Source organism: Pezoporus wallicus, unplaced genomic scaffold, assembly GCF_028554395.1.
Source record: "Pezoporus wallicus isolate ANWC-B61680 ecotype Strahan unplaced genomic scaffold, APGP_CSIRO_Pwel_v1 contig_3488, whole genome shotgun sequence".
Classification (NCBI taxonomy): Eukaryota; Metazoa; Chordata; class Aves; order Psittaciformes; family Psittacidae; genus Pezoporus; species Pezoporus wallicus.
This window is the reverse complement of record NW_026635397.1, coordinates 1-18,888: the sequence shown is the minus strand read 5'-3', so window position 1 is coordinate 18,888 and position 18,888 is coordinate 1. Positions and strand designations below refer to the sequence as shown.

General features: G+C 48.0%; 1 protein-coding gene across 14 annotated transcripts in view; it reads right to left on the bottom strand.

Moving 5' to 3' along the window:
- The window catches only part of HDAC4 (histone deacetylase 4), a 214,718-nt gene extending 195,837 nt beyond the window's left edge, over positions 1-18,881 (bottom strand). For 6 of the 14 annotated variants that reach the window (XM_057422078.1, XM_057421961.1, XM_057422060.1 and 3 more), the window contains exon 1: positions 18,745-18,881. The gene's annotated coding sequence lies outside the window, so the exon portion shown is untranslated. Of the gene's footprint in view, positions 1-1,643; positions 1,727-5,525; positions 5,549-11,563; positions 11,686-16,025; positions 16,141-18,316; positions 18,387-18,744 lie in introns of those variants that run through there. The other 8 variants (XM_057421971.1, XM_057421980.1, XM_057421999.1 and 5 more) reach the window with 8 other exon arrangements.
- Between the last annotated feature and the right edge of the window lie 7 nt (positions 18,882-18,888).

Sequence of the window (18,888 nt, the reverse complement as noted above, 5' to 3'; positions counted from 1 at the left end):
ACAGGGAGTTTATGGACCACCTCCTCCTCATTTCTTCATCCCTTCCCTGCAGATCACAGCTACAAGAATTCAAAGCACAAAAAAAAAAAAAAAACAAACCCAAAAACTTAAATATTTAACTGAAAATTGAACAAAAATGGTCAATTCTTGTTAATCAAACCCCTAACGACATTTCAGTGCCAGGAAGAGCATGTGTGACCCAGCAGGCTGCAGCACACTCACACCAACTGAACGTTCCCATTGCAAACTCAGCAGCACCTCAAGCTTCCTTTTGGGTGCCTGTGATCCAAACACAACTTCCACTACGTATTAAGATCCCCCTAAATTCGTGCAGGGCAGTCACATGGAACAGCGTGCCCAGAGAAGCTGTGGCTGCCCCATCCCTGGCAATGCTCAAGGCAAGGCTGAATGGGGCTTGGAGCAACCTGCTCTAGTGGAAGGTGTCCCTGCCCATGGCAGGGGGTTGGAACTGGATGAGCTTTAAGGTCCCTTCCAACACAAACCAGTCTGGGATTGTATGAAAAATGCAGGTTTCAAAACAGGCCTTATTTCCTCCGGCTGCCTGTGCACACACACAATCCTTCTTTCCTTTTAAAACAGCTTGACATAGACAAAAACCCCAACACCTATGTAATTAGTTTCAGGCAACAACTGAACACCAAACTTGCCAACCACATTTTCACTCTAGCTCTGCTTTCACAACTGCTAAAAATACACAATTCACCATTCTTTACCTGGGGTGTTTTCAAATCCTCATACATAGGTAGGGAAAACTAGGGACAAAAACATAGACTGGTTTGGGTTGGAAGGGACCTTAAAGCTCATCCAGCTCCAACTCCCTGCCACGGGCAGGGACACCTTCCACTAGAGCAGGTTGCTCCAAGCCCCTGTGTCCAACCTGGCCTTCAATACTGCCAGGGATGGGGCAGCCACAGCTTCTCTGGGCACCCTGTGCCAGCGCCTCAGCACCCTCACAGGGAAGAGCTTCTGCCTTATCTCCAACCTGAACTTCCCCTGTTTCAGTTTGAACCCATCACTGCTGGTCCTATTACCACAGTCCCTGATGAAGAGTCCCTCTCTGCATCCTTGCAGCCCCCTTCAGACACTGGAAGCTGCCCTGAGGGCTCCACGCAGCTTCTGTTCTCCGGGCTGAACAGCCCCAACTGTACTTCAGCTGCTACAACCCACATCTGAACTTCTTGTTCCTTCTGACAAAGAATCACAATTCCTGGTCACTCACTGTGCCCAACCCATCTGCTCTAGCAGCACAAAATAGCTGAGTACATGTGTCATCAATCACTGCGAGTTATTTCATTAACTTGCAAAAAGAATATTGACTTTTTCTTTCAAGAACAAACATTGTTTAAGGTTAGGCCAGTTCTTCTTTTTTTTTTTCCCCTGTTATTTAATTGAATGCTATCTGATTACCACAAAAAATAATTAAGTCTAAAGAACCCTGTCACATCATTCTTTTGTCAAGTAAAACATTTCCCCAAGTCTCTTTTGGAACTGACTTCACTGCAGGGCTAGTTTGGACCAGAAACTTGCATTCTCCATGTTCTCAGCTACCCTGGTGTTCAGTGCCCGGATGAGAACCAGCCTGTTCCCATCTACCAGCACCACTGTGCTTTTTAAGCACTGACCTTTGTCATGCTCTTGGAAAGAACCATGCCTCAAGGTCTCCAACAAACAAGTTGTTGCATCATTTTCAAGTGGCCGATTAGCCCTCTGGTGCTCCCTGGAAAATAGGTGACACAAGAACAGGGGTATTACAAGGGGTTGTGGGGTGTATTCTGCAATGGGGGTACCCCAGTGCTCCTGGCACAGAAAGAACACCAACAACTGGTGTCACACTGACAGCACAAACTGACACCAGTTGCACGACGCAAGCTTAGAATCATAGGATCAACCTATGGAAAAGCCCTTTAAGCTCACCCAGTCCAACCGTTCCCCAGCACTGCCAAGGCCACCACTAACCCATGGCACTGAGGCCTCGTCTCCACGGTGTGTGAGCACTTGCAGGGACGGTGACTCCAGCCCTGCCCTGAGCAGCCTGTTCCAATGCCTGAGCACCCTCTGGGGAAGGAATTGTTCCTCAGCTCCATCTAAACCTGCCCTGGTGCAGCTTGAGGCCGTTTCCTCTTGTCCCATCCCTTGCTCCTTGGGAGCAGAGCCCAGCCCCTCCTGGCTCCAACCTCCTGTCAGGCAGTAGTAGGGAGCGATAAGGTCCCCCCTGAGCCTTCTCTTCTCCAAACTGAACCCCCCAGGTCCCTCAGCCGTTCCCCATCACACTTGTGCTCCAGGCCCTGCACCAGCTCCACTGCCCTTCTCTGGACCAGCTCCAGCACCTCAACGTCTCTCTTGTACTGAGGGTCCCAGAGCTGAACACAGGATTCAAACACATTCTTCTCCCTGGACTCTCTGACTGCTTCACAGGCTTACCTGGCTCAGCCCTGAAGATCTCAGTCCTGGTCCACCACCTCCACCTCCCCATATGCAGCACATGAGCTCACCTCCCTTGCAGAAAGAAGGCATCCATGCCTGCTCACCCAACCCTGCCCAGCCACAGTCTGGAAGGAGCCACTTAGCTCACTTCTGCATTATTCTTCTCCATGCCTTAGTTAAGTGGCTTAAACACTCACTGTTAAGCCCCAGAAAGCTCTTTTGTTTGAGGACAACACCAATGCCATTTACTGCACCTAGACATCACATACCCCCTGCAAAGAACACCTATTAATGCAGCCTTACTAGGCCACTGGCAGGAATTGCTACCACCATTCATACACACATCCTCTTTCACTCCCAAACTCCAGCTCCCATGAGCCTGCCCTACAGAAACAGGGCTGTGAGTGCAACTATCCATTGCAGGAAAGCATGCAGGCCTCCAGGGTGACAGCCCAGCTCATGAGACAACAGCACACCCTCACCCACAAAACAGAGCATCACAGGAGCTGCAGTTTACATGTTGGCAGGTTTGACTGCTTCTGCCTTGCACTGAATGCTAATACTGTTACCAAAACACTCTTGTTTCCGCAGCAACACAGCAATCCAGACCACAGTCCTCATGAACTTGTGGTGTCACTCTTCCATCTCTTCTTTTAACGTGCGTCTGTTTTCCTACAGCCAATAAAAATCATACAATCATATCAATCATGGAATGGTTTGTGTTGGAAGAGACCTTAAAGCTCATCCAGTTCCAACCCCTGCCATGGGCAGGGACACCTTCCACTAGAGCAGGTTGCTCCAAGCCCCTGTGTCCAACCTGGCCTTGAACACTGCCAGGGATGGGGCAGCCACAGCTTCTCTGGGCACCCTGTGCCAGCGCCTCAGCACCCTCACAGGGAAGGGCTTCTGCTAAAGCCTAATCTCTACCCAGTGTACATGCAGTGCATTATGTATTTGCGTATCTTCTTACTCAAAGGATCTTAATGAGGGCATCACCTAAGCACAGATTTCACATATAAGCACAGAGGATACAGCAGTGAACAGGAAAATAAAAATACAGCTTTAAAGGTAAAGTGCAATATAAACTTCTTTGTGTTATTTGTTGGCAAAACCTTTCCTCCTCTCCTCATCAGCATATGAAAAGTGATGTTGACATACACCTGTAAGAGCATGACAGAGCTGGCAGTCAAACACCGAAACACAGATAACACGGAACACCAGCAGCTAAGTCAACAGTTCTTTTTGACATCAAAAAACCTTTAAATGAACAAGAAAGCTGGAAAGGAGCTTTTGACAAGGGCATGGAGCAATACGACAAGGGGGAATGCCGCTTGCTCCATGTTTAACTCAGAAGTCCCACTCTCGAGCCACATACATGGCTAGAACAGAAAATCAACTCCATCAGCAGGACGATGTCAATTCCTGTGTTGTACCCCCCCTAAGCAGGGTTCCATTTTTAATGAGCAACAGCAGCCTTTGATAACAACCAGACTCTTCAGTCAATATTTCAAGCTTGCAGCTGACAAGCAAGAAAAGCAAGGCAGGAACAAGTGGAACTACATGTACTTGAGGGGCTTTGGGCTCAGGGTATAGCACCATCAAAGCAAACAGGACAAAAACCTCTGAAGAAGCTCTTCTGTCTATAGAGAGACAGAAGCCACCCAACTTTGGGACTTCACTTCCCAGGTGTTGCTCCAACACCAGGGCTGTAATTGAACTCGCAGTAAAGAGCTCCGTTTACATGAGGATTTATAGATCCTATTTTTCTGCTTGCACAACACGAACACAGCAAGACAAATTGGAATTGGTCCTTGAAAGAAGACAACTGGATGGTAAAGCCACAAAAACTGGGCTGTATTTCAAGGACTGATACAGTATCAGTCATATAGGGGGCTTGAAGGTAGGTTTTAAAGCACTGTCAGTCACTAGTTGAAGAGGCTTCAAGTTAGCATGCTCAAGGAAGCCTTAGAGCCCAAGTTCACATGTGCAAGGATTCTACTGTGTTAGTTTTCTATGATCTAGAGTAAAATTTATACCCCTGTTTATGGCTTTACACACTAAACAGCATAAACACGCTATTCTTCCCTCTAAGACATCCCTCTTTCAGGTTAGGAATCAAGCCAAGTAAGTTAAACCAGGGTTTGACCCCCTTTAGCTTTCTCCATCAATTTTCCAAACACCATAGCCTGAACTTCAGGATCTGTTATTCCCTAGGCTGGATTAGGGGATTTTGCACTTTTGCATGCTCCTAAATATCCTCCCGAAAGCTTCACACCAACAGCTTCAACTGATACACCAGGAAGAATTACTCTGCTTCCAAGATAACAAGAGGAAATGGCCTCAAGTTGCACCAGGGCAGGTTTAGATGGAGCTGAGGAACAATTCTTTCCCCAAAGGGTGCTCAGGCATTGGAACAGGGTGCCCAGGGGAAGGCTGGAGTCACTGTCCCTGTGTAGATGTGGTGCTCGGGGACATGGTTTAGTGGTGGCCTTGGCAGTGCTGGGGAATGGTTGGACTCAATGGTCTTCATGGTCTTCTTCATCCTCAATAATTCTCTGAGCTGCCATTAGCCACCACAGCTCTGCTGGGCAGAATGTCTCTTCACTTCATCACCTGCTACAGAGCTGCTACTCTAAAATACATGAACAGGAATAGATTCATAGAATGGCTTGGGTTGGAAGGGACTTAAGATCATCCAGTTGCAACCCCTGCCATGGGCAGGGTCACCTTCCACTAGAGCAGATTGCTCCAAGCCCCTGGCCTTGAACACTGCCAGGGATGGGGCAGCCACAGCTTCTCTGGGCATCCTATGTCTTCCTGTGCTGCAAAAACACACTGCTGGGTCATCCAAACAACTCCTCTGCATTTAAGCTGTTCAATCAAGAGCACACAGCACTGCAAATCCAACGTGCCTCCCTGCTCCCTCAGATCACTCTGCATGCAAAGCACTCCACACGCTGGGGCAGGGGAAAGCAGGCTGTCAGGATCTGTTCCTAAGCTGGAATGGGGAGATAAACTGAAATGGAAAGGAACAGAGGCTGCTGCCACATCCAGATGCACAGAAGGCACTGAAAATGTACCAGTAAATATGTACATCAGCAGCCACTTCTAGGAACATCCAAAAGCACCTTCAGTTCTGCTGAACTTCACTGTGTTAAAGCAAGACACAGACTCTGACAGAGCCAGCTTTAATTCTCCTTCAAGGAAACACCAGACTAGATCATTAAATCATAGAACCAACCAGGGTTGGATAAAGATCTTTAAGTTCATTAATTCCAATCACTGCCCAGCACTGCCAAGGCCACCACTAACCCATGGCACTGAGGGCCTCGGTCATCTCTTAGGTCATTTCCAACCAAAAGCCTTCTATGATTCCAAGGTATCTATTAAAAAACAAGTCCCCACATTGAACATAAGAGTATTTGCAAGTAGTTTTGGACATTTACCTTTTAACACCCTCATTTGGAAGCTCCATAAAAAGTACTATCAAAAAGACTCTACCTGAAGCTGCAAATGACCCCAACAAAGTTTCATCAACTCCCAGTTCCAAAAAGCTAGCTGCCCCAAAGCCACAAACAGCCCATTTCCCACAAGATGCCAGAGAGGAGGAAATAAAAGCTGTATTGACCATGCACCCCTGAAGGCAGATACTTCAGAGCAAGAGCTGCAGTTTACGTGACTCGACAGCAGATCAGCAACTCGGGAGAGCTGCTTCTGAAAGGCAATACTGGGACATCCATCTGTTGTCCTTGAAGTTTTGAGAGACACATCAAGCAGAAACACATCTATCTGGAAAGATTAAATATAGAAAGGATTCATATAGATCTATATGAAAGAGATTTGTGAAATAAATATATACATATGTATATATATTTTTACATGTGTCTATATGCATATATGTACATATACATGTATATATACATGTATATGTACATATATATGTGTATATACATATATAATATAGATATGTAAATACATATATGGCTGCCCCATCCCTGGCAGTGTTCAAGGCCAGGTTGGACACAGGGGGTTGGAGCAACCTGCTCTAGTGGAAGGTGACCCTACCTGTGGCAGGGGGCTGGAACTGGGTGAGCTTTAAGGTCCCTTCCAACCCAAACCAGGCTGGGATTCTGGGATTCTGTAGTGAAACATCAGCACCAAAGAAAGCATTTCTCTTTATTTTCACTTCCTTTTATCTGCCTATCACCTCTGAATCAGAGAGACACTTTCTTTTATCTGCCTATCACCTCTGAATCAGAGAGACAAAGGCCAGTTTTGGATATAGCCCCAGACATGCGTTCTGCACATTTATAAGCAGCTCTTCCCTTTTGTGGCAGGGACCGAACTCAGCTTCACTAAGTTATTCCAGGAGCCTGTTTCCTAAAAGAAGGGGAAATACAGTACTCCAATGAGGATACCTACTTGACAGCCCTCGTCTTCTCCTCTCAAAGTACATGGTGAAATCAGCTATCTAATGAGCTCAAAGAAACTCATCCATTGCTAGCATCAAAAACCAGCCGTGTGCTAAAGCTAGGCAGATGTAACAACCAACAAATCAGACCTTTCCAGGCTGAATAAGCCTCCCACATACAGCATAATACAACAGAAATCATTTACCCAGGAATGTAAGAGACACTGCAGAGCTTAGAGCACCCTCCAACTCCCCAAAAGCTCCGTACCTATGGTAAACACAACAGCAATTTACACTCAGTAAAGCTCCCAGCACTGATGGTCCCGAAGAAGGGTTATGACAAAGCATATTTGCTGGCAGGGAGGCTACATGAAGCCATAGAAAGGGTCTGCAAGGGCCTGCTCTAGGAGGGAAGAGCCCAATAAAGGGCAGGGAAAAAAAATAATCGACTGCAAAATGCCCGGTACTGAAACACCTGTGCCCAAGACATGCTCTTTCCATCACAGCCACCCCAAGCACTGCATTGGAAGCCCATTCTATACTGCCCAGAAAGCTCTTCTCATTTAGGAATCCTCCTGTAGCTGCAGGAAAACATTAGTACCTTTTCTTGTGTTTGCTTGAATTTCACACCCACACTTGTTGGTTGGCTACAGCATATGCTCAGAATTCATTTAGCTGTATTCAGAGGCTCTGCTGCTTTCCATTTGTGTTGCCAGTGTTAGGAACAAGCCTCAGAGCTATACACTGAGGCCCTGGAATTTAAATATACGATAACACTGTAAATAAAAGGAAACAAATTCCTTAAGGAAAACCTTGTCGCATGCCAGATCAGTTCCCAATAGGAACCACTCTGCTTTGACAAGAGATAAATATTTACAGTGTAGAACAGAGAACACCTTGTGTTGCAAGAGGAGGAATTCAAGCCTCATCTGTCCCCAGTATACTTAAGAGGTTATTTGGATTGATAAAGAAAGAAAATACAATCACAGTACCTAGAAGCAGACACTGCTCATTTCCATCACCAAAACACAGAACGGAAGGGAGTCACACAGCGAGATTGTCAAACAGACTGAATCCAGAACAGATTTTCACAAAGGGAGACCTCATCCCCCAGGGAATGCAGACAGTTTACAGCAAAAGAGGAAATTATTGCCAAGAATATGCTGCCTTCCTTTTTTTTTTCCCCCCTTTTCATTTAAATATAGCCTTAACTTGCTCCTCTTTACATGTTGTGAATGTAGACACCAAAGATGCTTTCTCACTGGGACAAAAAGGCAGCAAGAAGCATTAGATGTCCCTGTTGAGCTCCTCAGATTGGGGGATATCATCCTGGGGATACCCTCAGCAAAGAGAAAGCTCAGGCATTAGTTTATTAGGCTATCTCCCTGTTTCCAGGGCCTCCTGGCTTGAGCAGCTCTTTCCAGCAAAGGAAAGAATGTGGGGAATGTCATTCAGAATGGCACTTGGGAAGACCTAGGAATGGGAAGTATACAATAACTGGATATCCTTCTCCCGAGGAGGGGTGATAAGCCCCATGCAAAGAAGATGCCCTTGTTTCTAGCATTAGACAGCTACATCTCAAGTTGCTTGGGGTTTTCTGACATTTAAATGAGGCAAGCACCTTATTAAACAGAAACACAATGGCTTTATGGTGCCTCTGCAGCTCTAAGTCCAGTTTCTAACAGGACCTGCACCAGGACAGCCTGGCTTAGCTGTTACACCACAGGATTTCATATCTGGAGTGTAATACTCCTCACCCAAGTGCTATTTGGGCTTTTATTGCACATACCCTTTGAAAAGGGCCAGCCCAGCCACCCCTAGGTTTATGGAAGAGTTCAATGTCTATCTCCAAGTCTCAGTTTCCTTACTTCCTTCTCCTCTTACAATGGAATTATTACCTTGTGCAAAACTCGCCTGCCTTGACCCCACTCAGTGCAAGCAGCATTACTGTGTGGCACCGTCCCTGCCACCACTCCCTGTGCCTGCGTTCCACACACCAGCTCTTCACCCACTCCCCTGCTCTCAGCATCCCTCCACAGCAGGCTATTTTTAGACCAGCATTTTTATAGCAAAGACCAGAAGCAGCACAATTTCAGTGCCAAAATGGATTCAGCTGAGCCTTCTAACACTGCCAGTAACTGGCATCACAACACTGTGGTCTGATGGTCTGTATACCTGCACCAGGGCCACTGTAAACCCCACAGCACCCTCCCAGCTGCCCCACACCACCAGGTCACCAGCCAGTTCACCAAGATCAGCCCAGAACTGCCCATGAAGGATTCATACCATTCATCCCCCCCATCAATAGAATGCACTGTGCTTTCTTTTTCCATGGGCGTGTAAGCTTTCTTCACTGAGAAGGGCTTGATCCATCCCCTAAATGGAACACCACCTATCTTTACACTTGCAGTGCCATGGACCAGACATGAGAATCAGACTCAGCAGGTCCCACCACCACCTATTTCTGTTTACAAAGCATAAACTAACACAGGAAACATCAGCCTAAGCTATCCACATCCAGCCACAGATGTGAACAAGACCATGTAATCTGTGTAAATCCACCCAAAACCAGTGTGGACTGCTCATAAGACTGTACAGTAAAAGACGCGCTTATGTTCAATGATTCACAATTCTCATGAATAAGATTTCAACTTAGAAGGCCATCTTCTTCAAGGGATACTGCAGCCAGAAACAGAGCGACCATTTGCCCTGAAATCACATCAGCTACCCTGCTGCTCAATTCTAGTCCTCTCCCTCTTTTGACCATGCTGCCAAACTAAAATTCCTTACTCAAACGCATCCTTTAGCCTCTACCAGCATCTCAAGGCAGGTAAAAATGAGGGGGAGGGGGGGAAATGGGATAAAAACACTGGGAAGGGGGTGGTGGGTGAGGAGAAGCTCCCCATGACCCTTCAGTGTACACCTGAGGACAGAGCCCCCCCCCCTCCATGAGCTGGGCCGCACCCCTGGAGCATGAGCAGCAGCTCAGGGAGGGGATCCTGCCCCTCTGCTGTGCTCTGGGGAGACCCCCACCTGCAGCCCTGATCCAGCTCTGGGGCAACAGCACAAGAGAGACGTGGAGTTGTTGGAGAGAGGCCAGAGGAGGCCATGGAGATGCTGCGAGGGCTGGAGCAGCTCTGCTCTGGAGCCAGACTGAGGGAGCTGGGCTGGTTCAGCCTGGAGAAGAGAAGGCTCCTTAAGGGGAGACCTCAGAGCAGCTCCAGTGCCTAAAGGGGCTACAGGAAACCTGGAGAGGGGCTTTGGACAAGGGCCTGTAGGGACAGGACAAGGGGAATGGCTTTAACCTGCCAGAACAGGGAAGACTGAGATGAGCTCTTAGGCAGAAGATCTTCTTTTCCTGTGAGGGTGCTGAGGCGCTGGCACAGAGTGCCCAGAGAAGCTGTGGCTGCCCCACCCCTCGCAGTGTTCAAGGCCAGGTTGGACACAGGGGCCTGAGAGCACCCTGCTCTGGTGAAAGGTGTCCCTGCACGTGGCAAGGGTTGGAACTGGATGAGCTTCTAACCCAAACCATTCTCCAAGTCTGTGATTTTCTCACAATCAAGACGTTGCCATTAGATTCAAACAGAAAAATCAGTCTTGTGTAGAAGTGCACCACAGAATCCATATGGAAGATAATTTATTGTGTCCATTTACATTAAGTAGGTCAAGAAAAACAGAAATGCAAATGCAGCTCACGGCAGCCAATATCTGTTCCAGTCCACTGGGAGGTTCAGTTACTCAGCAGCATCTCTAACACTAGTTCCAAACACACCTGACTGTGTAGCCTCTTCACGTTGCTTTACCCTTTCTCTTCATCACAGAACAAAGGCAAGATGAAAAGTTTTGTGCATACTCACTACCAAACCCATCAGGGCCTTGCTTCATCACACTGCCACCAAGTTAAGAGCAGCAGCAACCAACCTAAACATGGAGAACCTCAGTAATCTGTGACAGCAATCACTAACCACAGCAAAGGAAGGTTTACACAAATCCAGGGGCTGGGTTGTTGACAAACAGCAGGAAACAGCAGCACTAGAGCTGTACATAGAGAAAGAAATGGCTCTGTTTAGCACTAACCCAATAAAGATGCTGCAAGCATCCTAGGGAGCCATTTCTTTCACTGGCCCTGAAGCCACTACAACAGCCCCAAGCACACTCAAACTGCATCCGTCTCCTTGCAAAAGAAGCAGGAGGCAGCAGGAGACTGCACCCTACTGTTTTCTTGCCCTCTCCAGGTTTATAATAGGTGCCATCATTCATCCCCTCCAACAAGACCTCCATAAGAAACATGACCCCATGTGTCCTGAGATACCGCACACGGGTGCCTGTGCTCCCTTTTTCCCCCCAAACAATCTAAAGAAACATGCCAGGCTTCCTGCTGTGCCACAAGAGATCAGTCTCTGTGTCTGAGTCCTGCCAGCCTCATCCGCACCACAACACAGACGGGTCCCCTTCCTGACTCAGCCAAAGCACTAGGTATTTATTTATTGGTAAGTCTGTGCTGGCTGGAGAAGCAACTTTCTTTATTAGTACGCAGTGCCCTAAACTATAATCCAGCCTGCAGGAAAGCTCAGTTTTACTTATGGATTCTCCTTCTAGGACCCCTAGAGCCTGGAGCAAACATCAACAAAACCTGGAAAACTCTTTCCCATTGGGAAAATGCACCTTTCTGAATACTTTGACCAACACTTCTTTCTGAGTACTTACTGGGAACAACATCCAACAGAATTCATTCATTGTTTCAGGCTTACATTTTGGATCGTTTTCTTAGAGCAACACACACTAGACAAAGTTTTGTCCATGCAACATCCAAACTGAACGGTTTTCTGCTGAGCAAACACAATGCAAGTTATTTGAGCATACGAGGAAAACACAGAAGAGAAGCTGCATGGAGACCTCATAGCAGCCTTCCAGTATCTGAAGGGGGCCTATAGGGATGCTGGGGAGGGACTCTTCATTAGGGCCTGTAGAGACAGGACAAGGGGAATGGCTTTAACCTACCAGAACAGGGGAGACTGAGATGAGCTCTCAGGCAGAAGCTCTTCCCTGTGAGGGTGCTGAGGCACTGGCACAGGGTGTCCAGAGAAGCTGTGGCTGCCCCATCCCTGACAGTGTTCAAGGCCAGGTTGGACACAGGGGCTTGGAGCACTCTGCTCTAGTGGAAGGTGTCCCTGCTTGTAGCAGGGGTTGGAACTGGATGAGCTTTAAGGTCCCTTGCACCCCAAACCAGTCTGGGATTTTTATGTTAACAGGCTAAGAATAACATCATCCAAGCTTTAGGCTTTTACTGAAGGAAAATGAAAACTCAAACAGGAAGACAACTTGGAAATGGCTGGGTAAAAGGGGACCAGCATAAGATGCTCATCTCCCTTTAATCCTGAAGAGCCAATGTAAATAACTACTTACTTAAGGTGAAAAGCCCAAAGGCATTAGTTCGGATACAGCTGTGATGCCACACGCACCTTGCTCCCCATGTCCTCACATACAACTGCACACGGGACAAAGCACTGGTTCAAACCAGTACACCATCTTACAACACCTTGCACACCAGTAGCAACAGGGTAGCCCTGAACAACTGCTGCTTCTCACATTTAATGCCAACTGTACCAAACTAATGCCCTCATGTGCGTTTGACAAATGAAGCTCCATTTCACACAGAACCGGTTACAGAATACTAATGTTCACAGAATTTAACAGTAATTAAGTCTTGCTGACAGACACCTCATTAAAGCACCAGTTCTCCAGAAAAATCACAAAGTGAATTATTTCCTACGCAGGAAATGGCAGCGTTTTTTCACTCCTCCTAAAAGATAAATGGAGGTAAGTTCAACTGGATGTCAGTGCTCCCCACAATAAGAGTGAGCTGTTTGAAAAGATTTAAAACAATACATTGCTATGCTGCCAGCACAGAGATGGTCATCTCCTCGACATGCTTTTATCCTATGATTGCAAAACCAGACCCCTTACAATAAGAGTTTGTCACCCGACAGCTTATGGCTGGTTATAAAACGTGTAGATACACACGTCCAGGAAAGGCTACGCGAGATCTAACTTGGAAGAACACAAGGGAGTGAAGACAGCAGGCTTCAACCTGTCACTTCAGCAAGTCACATCTTCACCATGGAGAGATGAAGAACTTACTGAATGTGCTCCTAGGCATCATCACCTCGTGGGCAACACTCTGGCAGAGTAACACTTAGTCATATCTGATGTCCAAACTACTGGAATGATTATAGAATCACAGGATCAACAAGGTTGGAAAAGACCTTTAAGCTCACCCAGTCCAACCATTCCCCAGCACTGCCAAGGCCACCACTAACCCATGGCACTGAGGCCTCGTCTCTGCGGTGTGTGAGCACTTGCAGGGACGGTGACTCCAGCACTGCCCTGGGCACCCTGTTCCAATGCCTGAGCACCCTGTGGGGAAGGAATTGTTCCTCAGCTCCAGTCTAAACAATGCTCCAAAAGAACAAGCTCTTTCTTCCTCAGACCCAGATAAGCCACATGAGCTGCACATATTGCCTTCAGCTTCCCCCAGCACCTCTCTGGCTCCTTTCCGCTTCTCTACCAAACTAAATGGCTATCTCAGAGGACTCTTAGGTTAAAACTACATCTTGACCAAACTAGAAAGAAGTTTCTCATTAGTCTGAGATCCCACTTTCAACTTGTAACTTTTTGGTTTTTAAATGCTTCTTGTCTGAGGAACAAAGGTTAAATCACTTCATGAGGACAGATGGCTGAGTGTGCCCATGACCACAAGTCAACACAGCATTCCTCTGCACTAGTAGATGGCAGTTTGAAGCAGCTTTTAATCAAATCATATCCAATAGGAGAACATCAAGGGAAAAAATACAGAGTTGATCAGGACATGTCTAGCAACGAATACCATGAAAAACAGAACGAAAAGCCTGAGTTTTTATAGAGGAAGGCCAAGCTGTAATTCCTTGCAAAGGGAAAACCACAGAAGCTTTCCAAGAGATTTTACAGTCTTTTCCTAATTGTTCCCTTTTACAAAGCTGTTACGCAACCTCTGTGTGCTTTCCTGCTTCTCTACCCCCGTTATTTCACCCATTCCCCCCTTGCCCCACACACTCTGAGGCAGCTAGCTCCAAACAGCCAGCAACACAGGAGATAATTTGTCTCTCCTCTCAGTTTCAACTGCCCATGTTTTGCAGCGAAGCAGCATCACCCAAAATCTGCTTACTATTCAAGCAATGACAAGCATCACTTCACGAATCATCTGTTATGGACTGCCTTATCAACATGGGCCATTGCAGGAGAAAGCAAACCTGGCCCACTTCAGTTTTCTGCAGAACACAATCAAAATGCAGGTGGCAGGAGTTACTAGAGCAGTCTGAGGACTTCCCTCACCCAAGGGCTCGAATACAGAGACAGTGCCCACAGCAGAGACCATCTAAATCAGATCAAAATGCTAAGATGCATTTCCTCCCCCCCCCCACACACACAGCTTTTACTCCCATTTCTTATGCCTCTCGGTAGGTAACAACATTGCCACATTCCTGATTATTAAAGCAGTCAGTTTTAGTGTTTCTGCCTTTTCTCAGCTTAAACAATGAGGCAAACCCAGGCATTTTCATGGGGTTTCCCCCTGTACCCAGACCTCTGAGAGGAGAACTGGGTTCCTTTCATTGCTTCGGAGCATCGGGATGCTTGGACCTGGGGAACCTGGGAGCAAAAGTAACTGAAAACCAGAAACTAAGCATTAGGGACGAGGACTCAAAACTGACGAGCAGGTTTGAAGTGAGTGACAACACATCCTGCCAGCTTCTGTCTCCAGCAAAACAGGCTTCTACAAAAGCACAAACCCAAAGGACCCCAGCAGGAGTCTGACAGAATCCAAACCCAATAGCCGGCCTTGTAGGCTAGGTAAAAGACTACAGACAAGCAATGGGGTAACTGGAAACAAGCTAGAGGTGACCTGGACGAGCAATGAAGATGACACGAAAAGAGTCATCAAGAACACTTGGCAAATATTCCATGAATGATGTTACCAGTATCCAAATAACAGGTTCAGTTAACATCTCGCGGTGGTTTGTGACAACTGTTGCTGTCTGGAACCAGCTAAGCAACAGATACCGTTCAGCAGATAAACTATTCTGGTAATATTACTGTGTGTACTCAATAGGTGCAAGACAAGTAAAAATATGGTCCCAAGACTCTGCTACACACACACACACACACACACACAATGCCAAGAGTATTTATTTCCAGTAAACACAAAACAATTCAATGCCAAGGAGTGTAACACAATCACTTCTTTAACTGGAAAAGAGATGCTTTAAGCCCAAGGTTATTTTGGCACAGCTGGGCAGCGAGCATCCAGGTTTTCAGATCCTAAAGAGAGCATCGCACTAGCAGACACTTCACTGCACTTAACCCAGACAGATGCATGTTACCCTTGAGAAAACACGAGGACAAGGACGTACTGTGGCCTTACAAAACCCTTCCAGCACAGCAAACAACCACTGGAGAAACACTTCAAGCAATCCAAAAGTGCCAAAAACAATTCAAAGCCCCTTCTTCTAAGTGCCCTCTTGTTTTCACTTTTCATAGAATCCCAGACTGGTCTGGGTTGGAAGGGACCTTAAAGCTCATCCAGCTCCAACCTCTGCCATGGGCAGGGACACCTTCCACTAGAGCAGGTTGCTCCAAGCCCCTGTGTCCAACCTGGCCTTGAACACTGCCAGGGATGGGGCAGCCACAGCTTCTCTGGGCACCCTGTGCCAGCGCCTCAGCACCCTCACAGGGAAGAGCTTCTGTCTAAGAGCTCATCTCAATCTCCCCTGTTCTGGCAGGTTAAAACCATTCCCCTTGTCATGTTCCTATAGGCCCTTGTCCAAAGCCCCTCCCCAGGTTTCCTGTAGCCCCCTTTAGGCAGTGGAAAACAGCTCTAGAGGTCTCCTCAGAGCCTTCTCTTGTCCAAGTTCTCTTTTGTGTTAATGGGAACACAGAAGCCTGTGTAACATGAGCACAGCAAAGCAAGAAGTTGCATTTTGACGAACACAAAGATTAAAACGTGCAAGAAACTACTTTCTCTGGTTGACTCTTTTTGCTAGTAAGTCACCATCAAAAGGCAAGTGATCAGTGAAACCAACTTCCACTAAGGAGTTCACAGGCCCTTGGTGTACCCAGCCTGCTACCTCCTAACCTGGGGCTGCCAGATGTTCCCTGGGCTCCTCGAGGACTTCTTTGTGTGTTTCCCTTGGTGCTGACCACAGGTTGAGTAGCTCACACCTGCCTGTTTTCTCCTACTTTAGGATAGTCTGCTGGAGATCACACAACATGAACACAAACTGCTCCACAAACATTTCCTCCCAAAGGAATAAAAACTTTCATGCCATACCTACACTCTTCTTTCATGCCCCCAGCCCATTAAGTAAATGGCAAATTCCTCTGGTATTCCAAGGTAATTTTCAAAATGCATTTCATGCATTTTCTGATCTGTCTCCTTTCTACAGCCAAGTCCTGAAGCAAACCCAAAAGAATTACGGGGAAGCAAACCCAAAAGAATTACGGGATGGCAAAGTTAAATTGTAAAGATGGAAACATTTGGGGATTCTTTTTGTCCCCTTAATTTGGGCAACCAAGGGCACAGCTTAACACCAGCAACTGGAATGTGTCAGATGCACATGCCAAAACATCCCAACAGGAAGCATATAATCCTGGAAAGTCATGTCTTACACATTTCTCTTGATACAGAGAGGCTGCAGTTGCTAAAACTTACTCTAACTGGGTGGCATTTTACATCTCTAAATGTAACGGAGTGAGCACATTGCCATGGCTACAGGATGATTCTGCACTAACTTTGTTGCCTCGTAATCGCTGTATATTTGTATACATGCAGCTGAGCTTCCTTAATTCAGTGCCCTCAAAAAGGCTGTTGAGTGCCAATAGCAGCTTTTAGGCTCAAAACTCCATAGGGGGGTGATGGGAACATCAGAAACAACTAAAAACCCGGTGCCGCGACAGCCCACATTAGGGAAAGCAAAGGAGAAATAGGAACAAGCAAGCTTGCCAAGAAGCAGATTATTATATAAACTTCACAGCTCCTTAGCTTTTACAAATGTTGCCATTAAAGAAAGAAGAAAAACAACTCATCCCTAATTCAAATAATTATCTCCAGGTAACTTTTGGCAACAACCAAAAGCGCTTTGATGGCAGCAAATACAATCCCATTTATTGACAGGGCATAAGAGCAGTAAATCAAAATGCATTGACAAGGAGACCGGAGCGCCAACAGCCAAAATCATGCTCACTCCATATCTCCAGGCTCACATGAGCATGAGGAAGGCAACAGAATACAGCTGTTGGGAACAAGCACAGAACCAAGCTGCTTGGTGAGAAGAAACACACACCACCAGCGAGCGCCTCTACCCCGCTCCAGCACCCTGCTTCCCAGCTTTACAAGTGATTTTCACATCCTGAATCCACCCACAGCTTTCTAACACCGATCCCACTTCTTGGGAACATTTTTAGACCTGGAATCCAGTCTGGAATACCAGGCAAGATGAAATCCTCGCTTAACAGGCACAAAACAAGCCGTTTGGTGACAAGCCTGCTTTATGTAAAGCTCCCAAAGCAGGCTGTTGACAAGCAAGCCAACCACCCGAAAAAGCCTTCCACTCTCCCCAAACGAGTGCCACAACACAATTACGCAAGTGTTGTGCATGACGGGCAGGTTTACATCCCTTTGAACGGGGGAGACGATGGCCAAACAGCCATTATATCAGCACGTTCTGCTTGCCGAAGGTGCCGTGCACCCAGCAGAGAACCCCGACAGAGCAGAGGGATTGCACAGCATCTTCCCTGATAAATTCCTGCAGCAAAACCCACACACAGCCAAACGCTCAGCAACACCCTCCTCCGAACGCACCAGAACCTCTCTTTTTCAGCCTCGTTTCTCATTGCACAAGGCAACTCTTTACATTTCGGAGCGGTTCACACACTTTATTGACCCACAGCTCCCCAAAATGCGTGTTTTAGGGGGAGAAGCCATAGTGTAGAGCCCTGCCTCGGCTCGGAGCTGTCATCTTCCCTTTGCAGCCCAACGTTACCGCCTCAAAACACGGTGATGTTAAGGAGCACACTCCTTGTTTTCTCCTCCTAGTTACCAAAAAAAAACATTTTTAACGGTGCTTTTTAGCGGGGGACCATTGGACAAGCTCCATGCTCCAACCCCGGAGCCGCTGCCCCGTGAAGCGCGTCCGCACCGACACAAACTTTCCCCAAGTCCACCGTTATTCACCGGGAAGCGCCGAGCAAGACCCGACCCCGCTCGGCTCCGCAGGGCCCCGCCGCAGGGCCGCCGCGCCCGCCCCGGCCAACACCCGCGCCCCGCCGCCCCCAGGCCCACGCCCTCAGCACAGCCCACACGGCCTGGGCCCGGCGGGGCTGGGACTGGGGCCGGGTGCGGGCCCGGCCGTCGCCCGCGGCACTCACCGCTGCCCGCATCGCTCCCGCCGAGCCCCGCGCAGCACCGAGGCGGCGGCGCTGCTCGCCGTGAGCGGAGGGAGAGAGGGAGGTCCACCCGCCCTAGCGCGTCGACCAATCAAAGCGTGGCAGAAAATGCCGAGCGGCTCAAATACGCCCGCCACCGCTGCAAGGGCGATTCTGATTGGCTCAAGCAGCTGCCCATCACCTCCCTTCTCCAGAACGCTCCGCGCCTCACGGTTCGGAGCACGGAGAGATGAGGAAAAACCAGCGGCACTCAAACGGCCACTCGAAGAACGCGGCGGCCGGGAGCGTCTCCGCCGCCATTACAACCCGGCGGGCAACGAAAGAGCCCCACGCCACGGCGGGGGTCAGCACAGAGAGGCCCGATCGAGAGCGAGGGTGTGGAAAGCAGCGGTGCGCCGCCGCGTACTGACCTGTGTCGGCGGCAGACGAGGCGGGAGAGCCGCGTGGCGATGGCTCCGGTGCGCGGGACACCGCGGCGGGCGCGCCACCGACGGACTCAGCCCGTGACGGGATCCGCCATCTTGGAATTTTTAGATGGAAAGTCACGTGGTGCA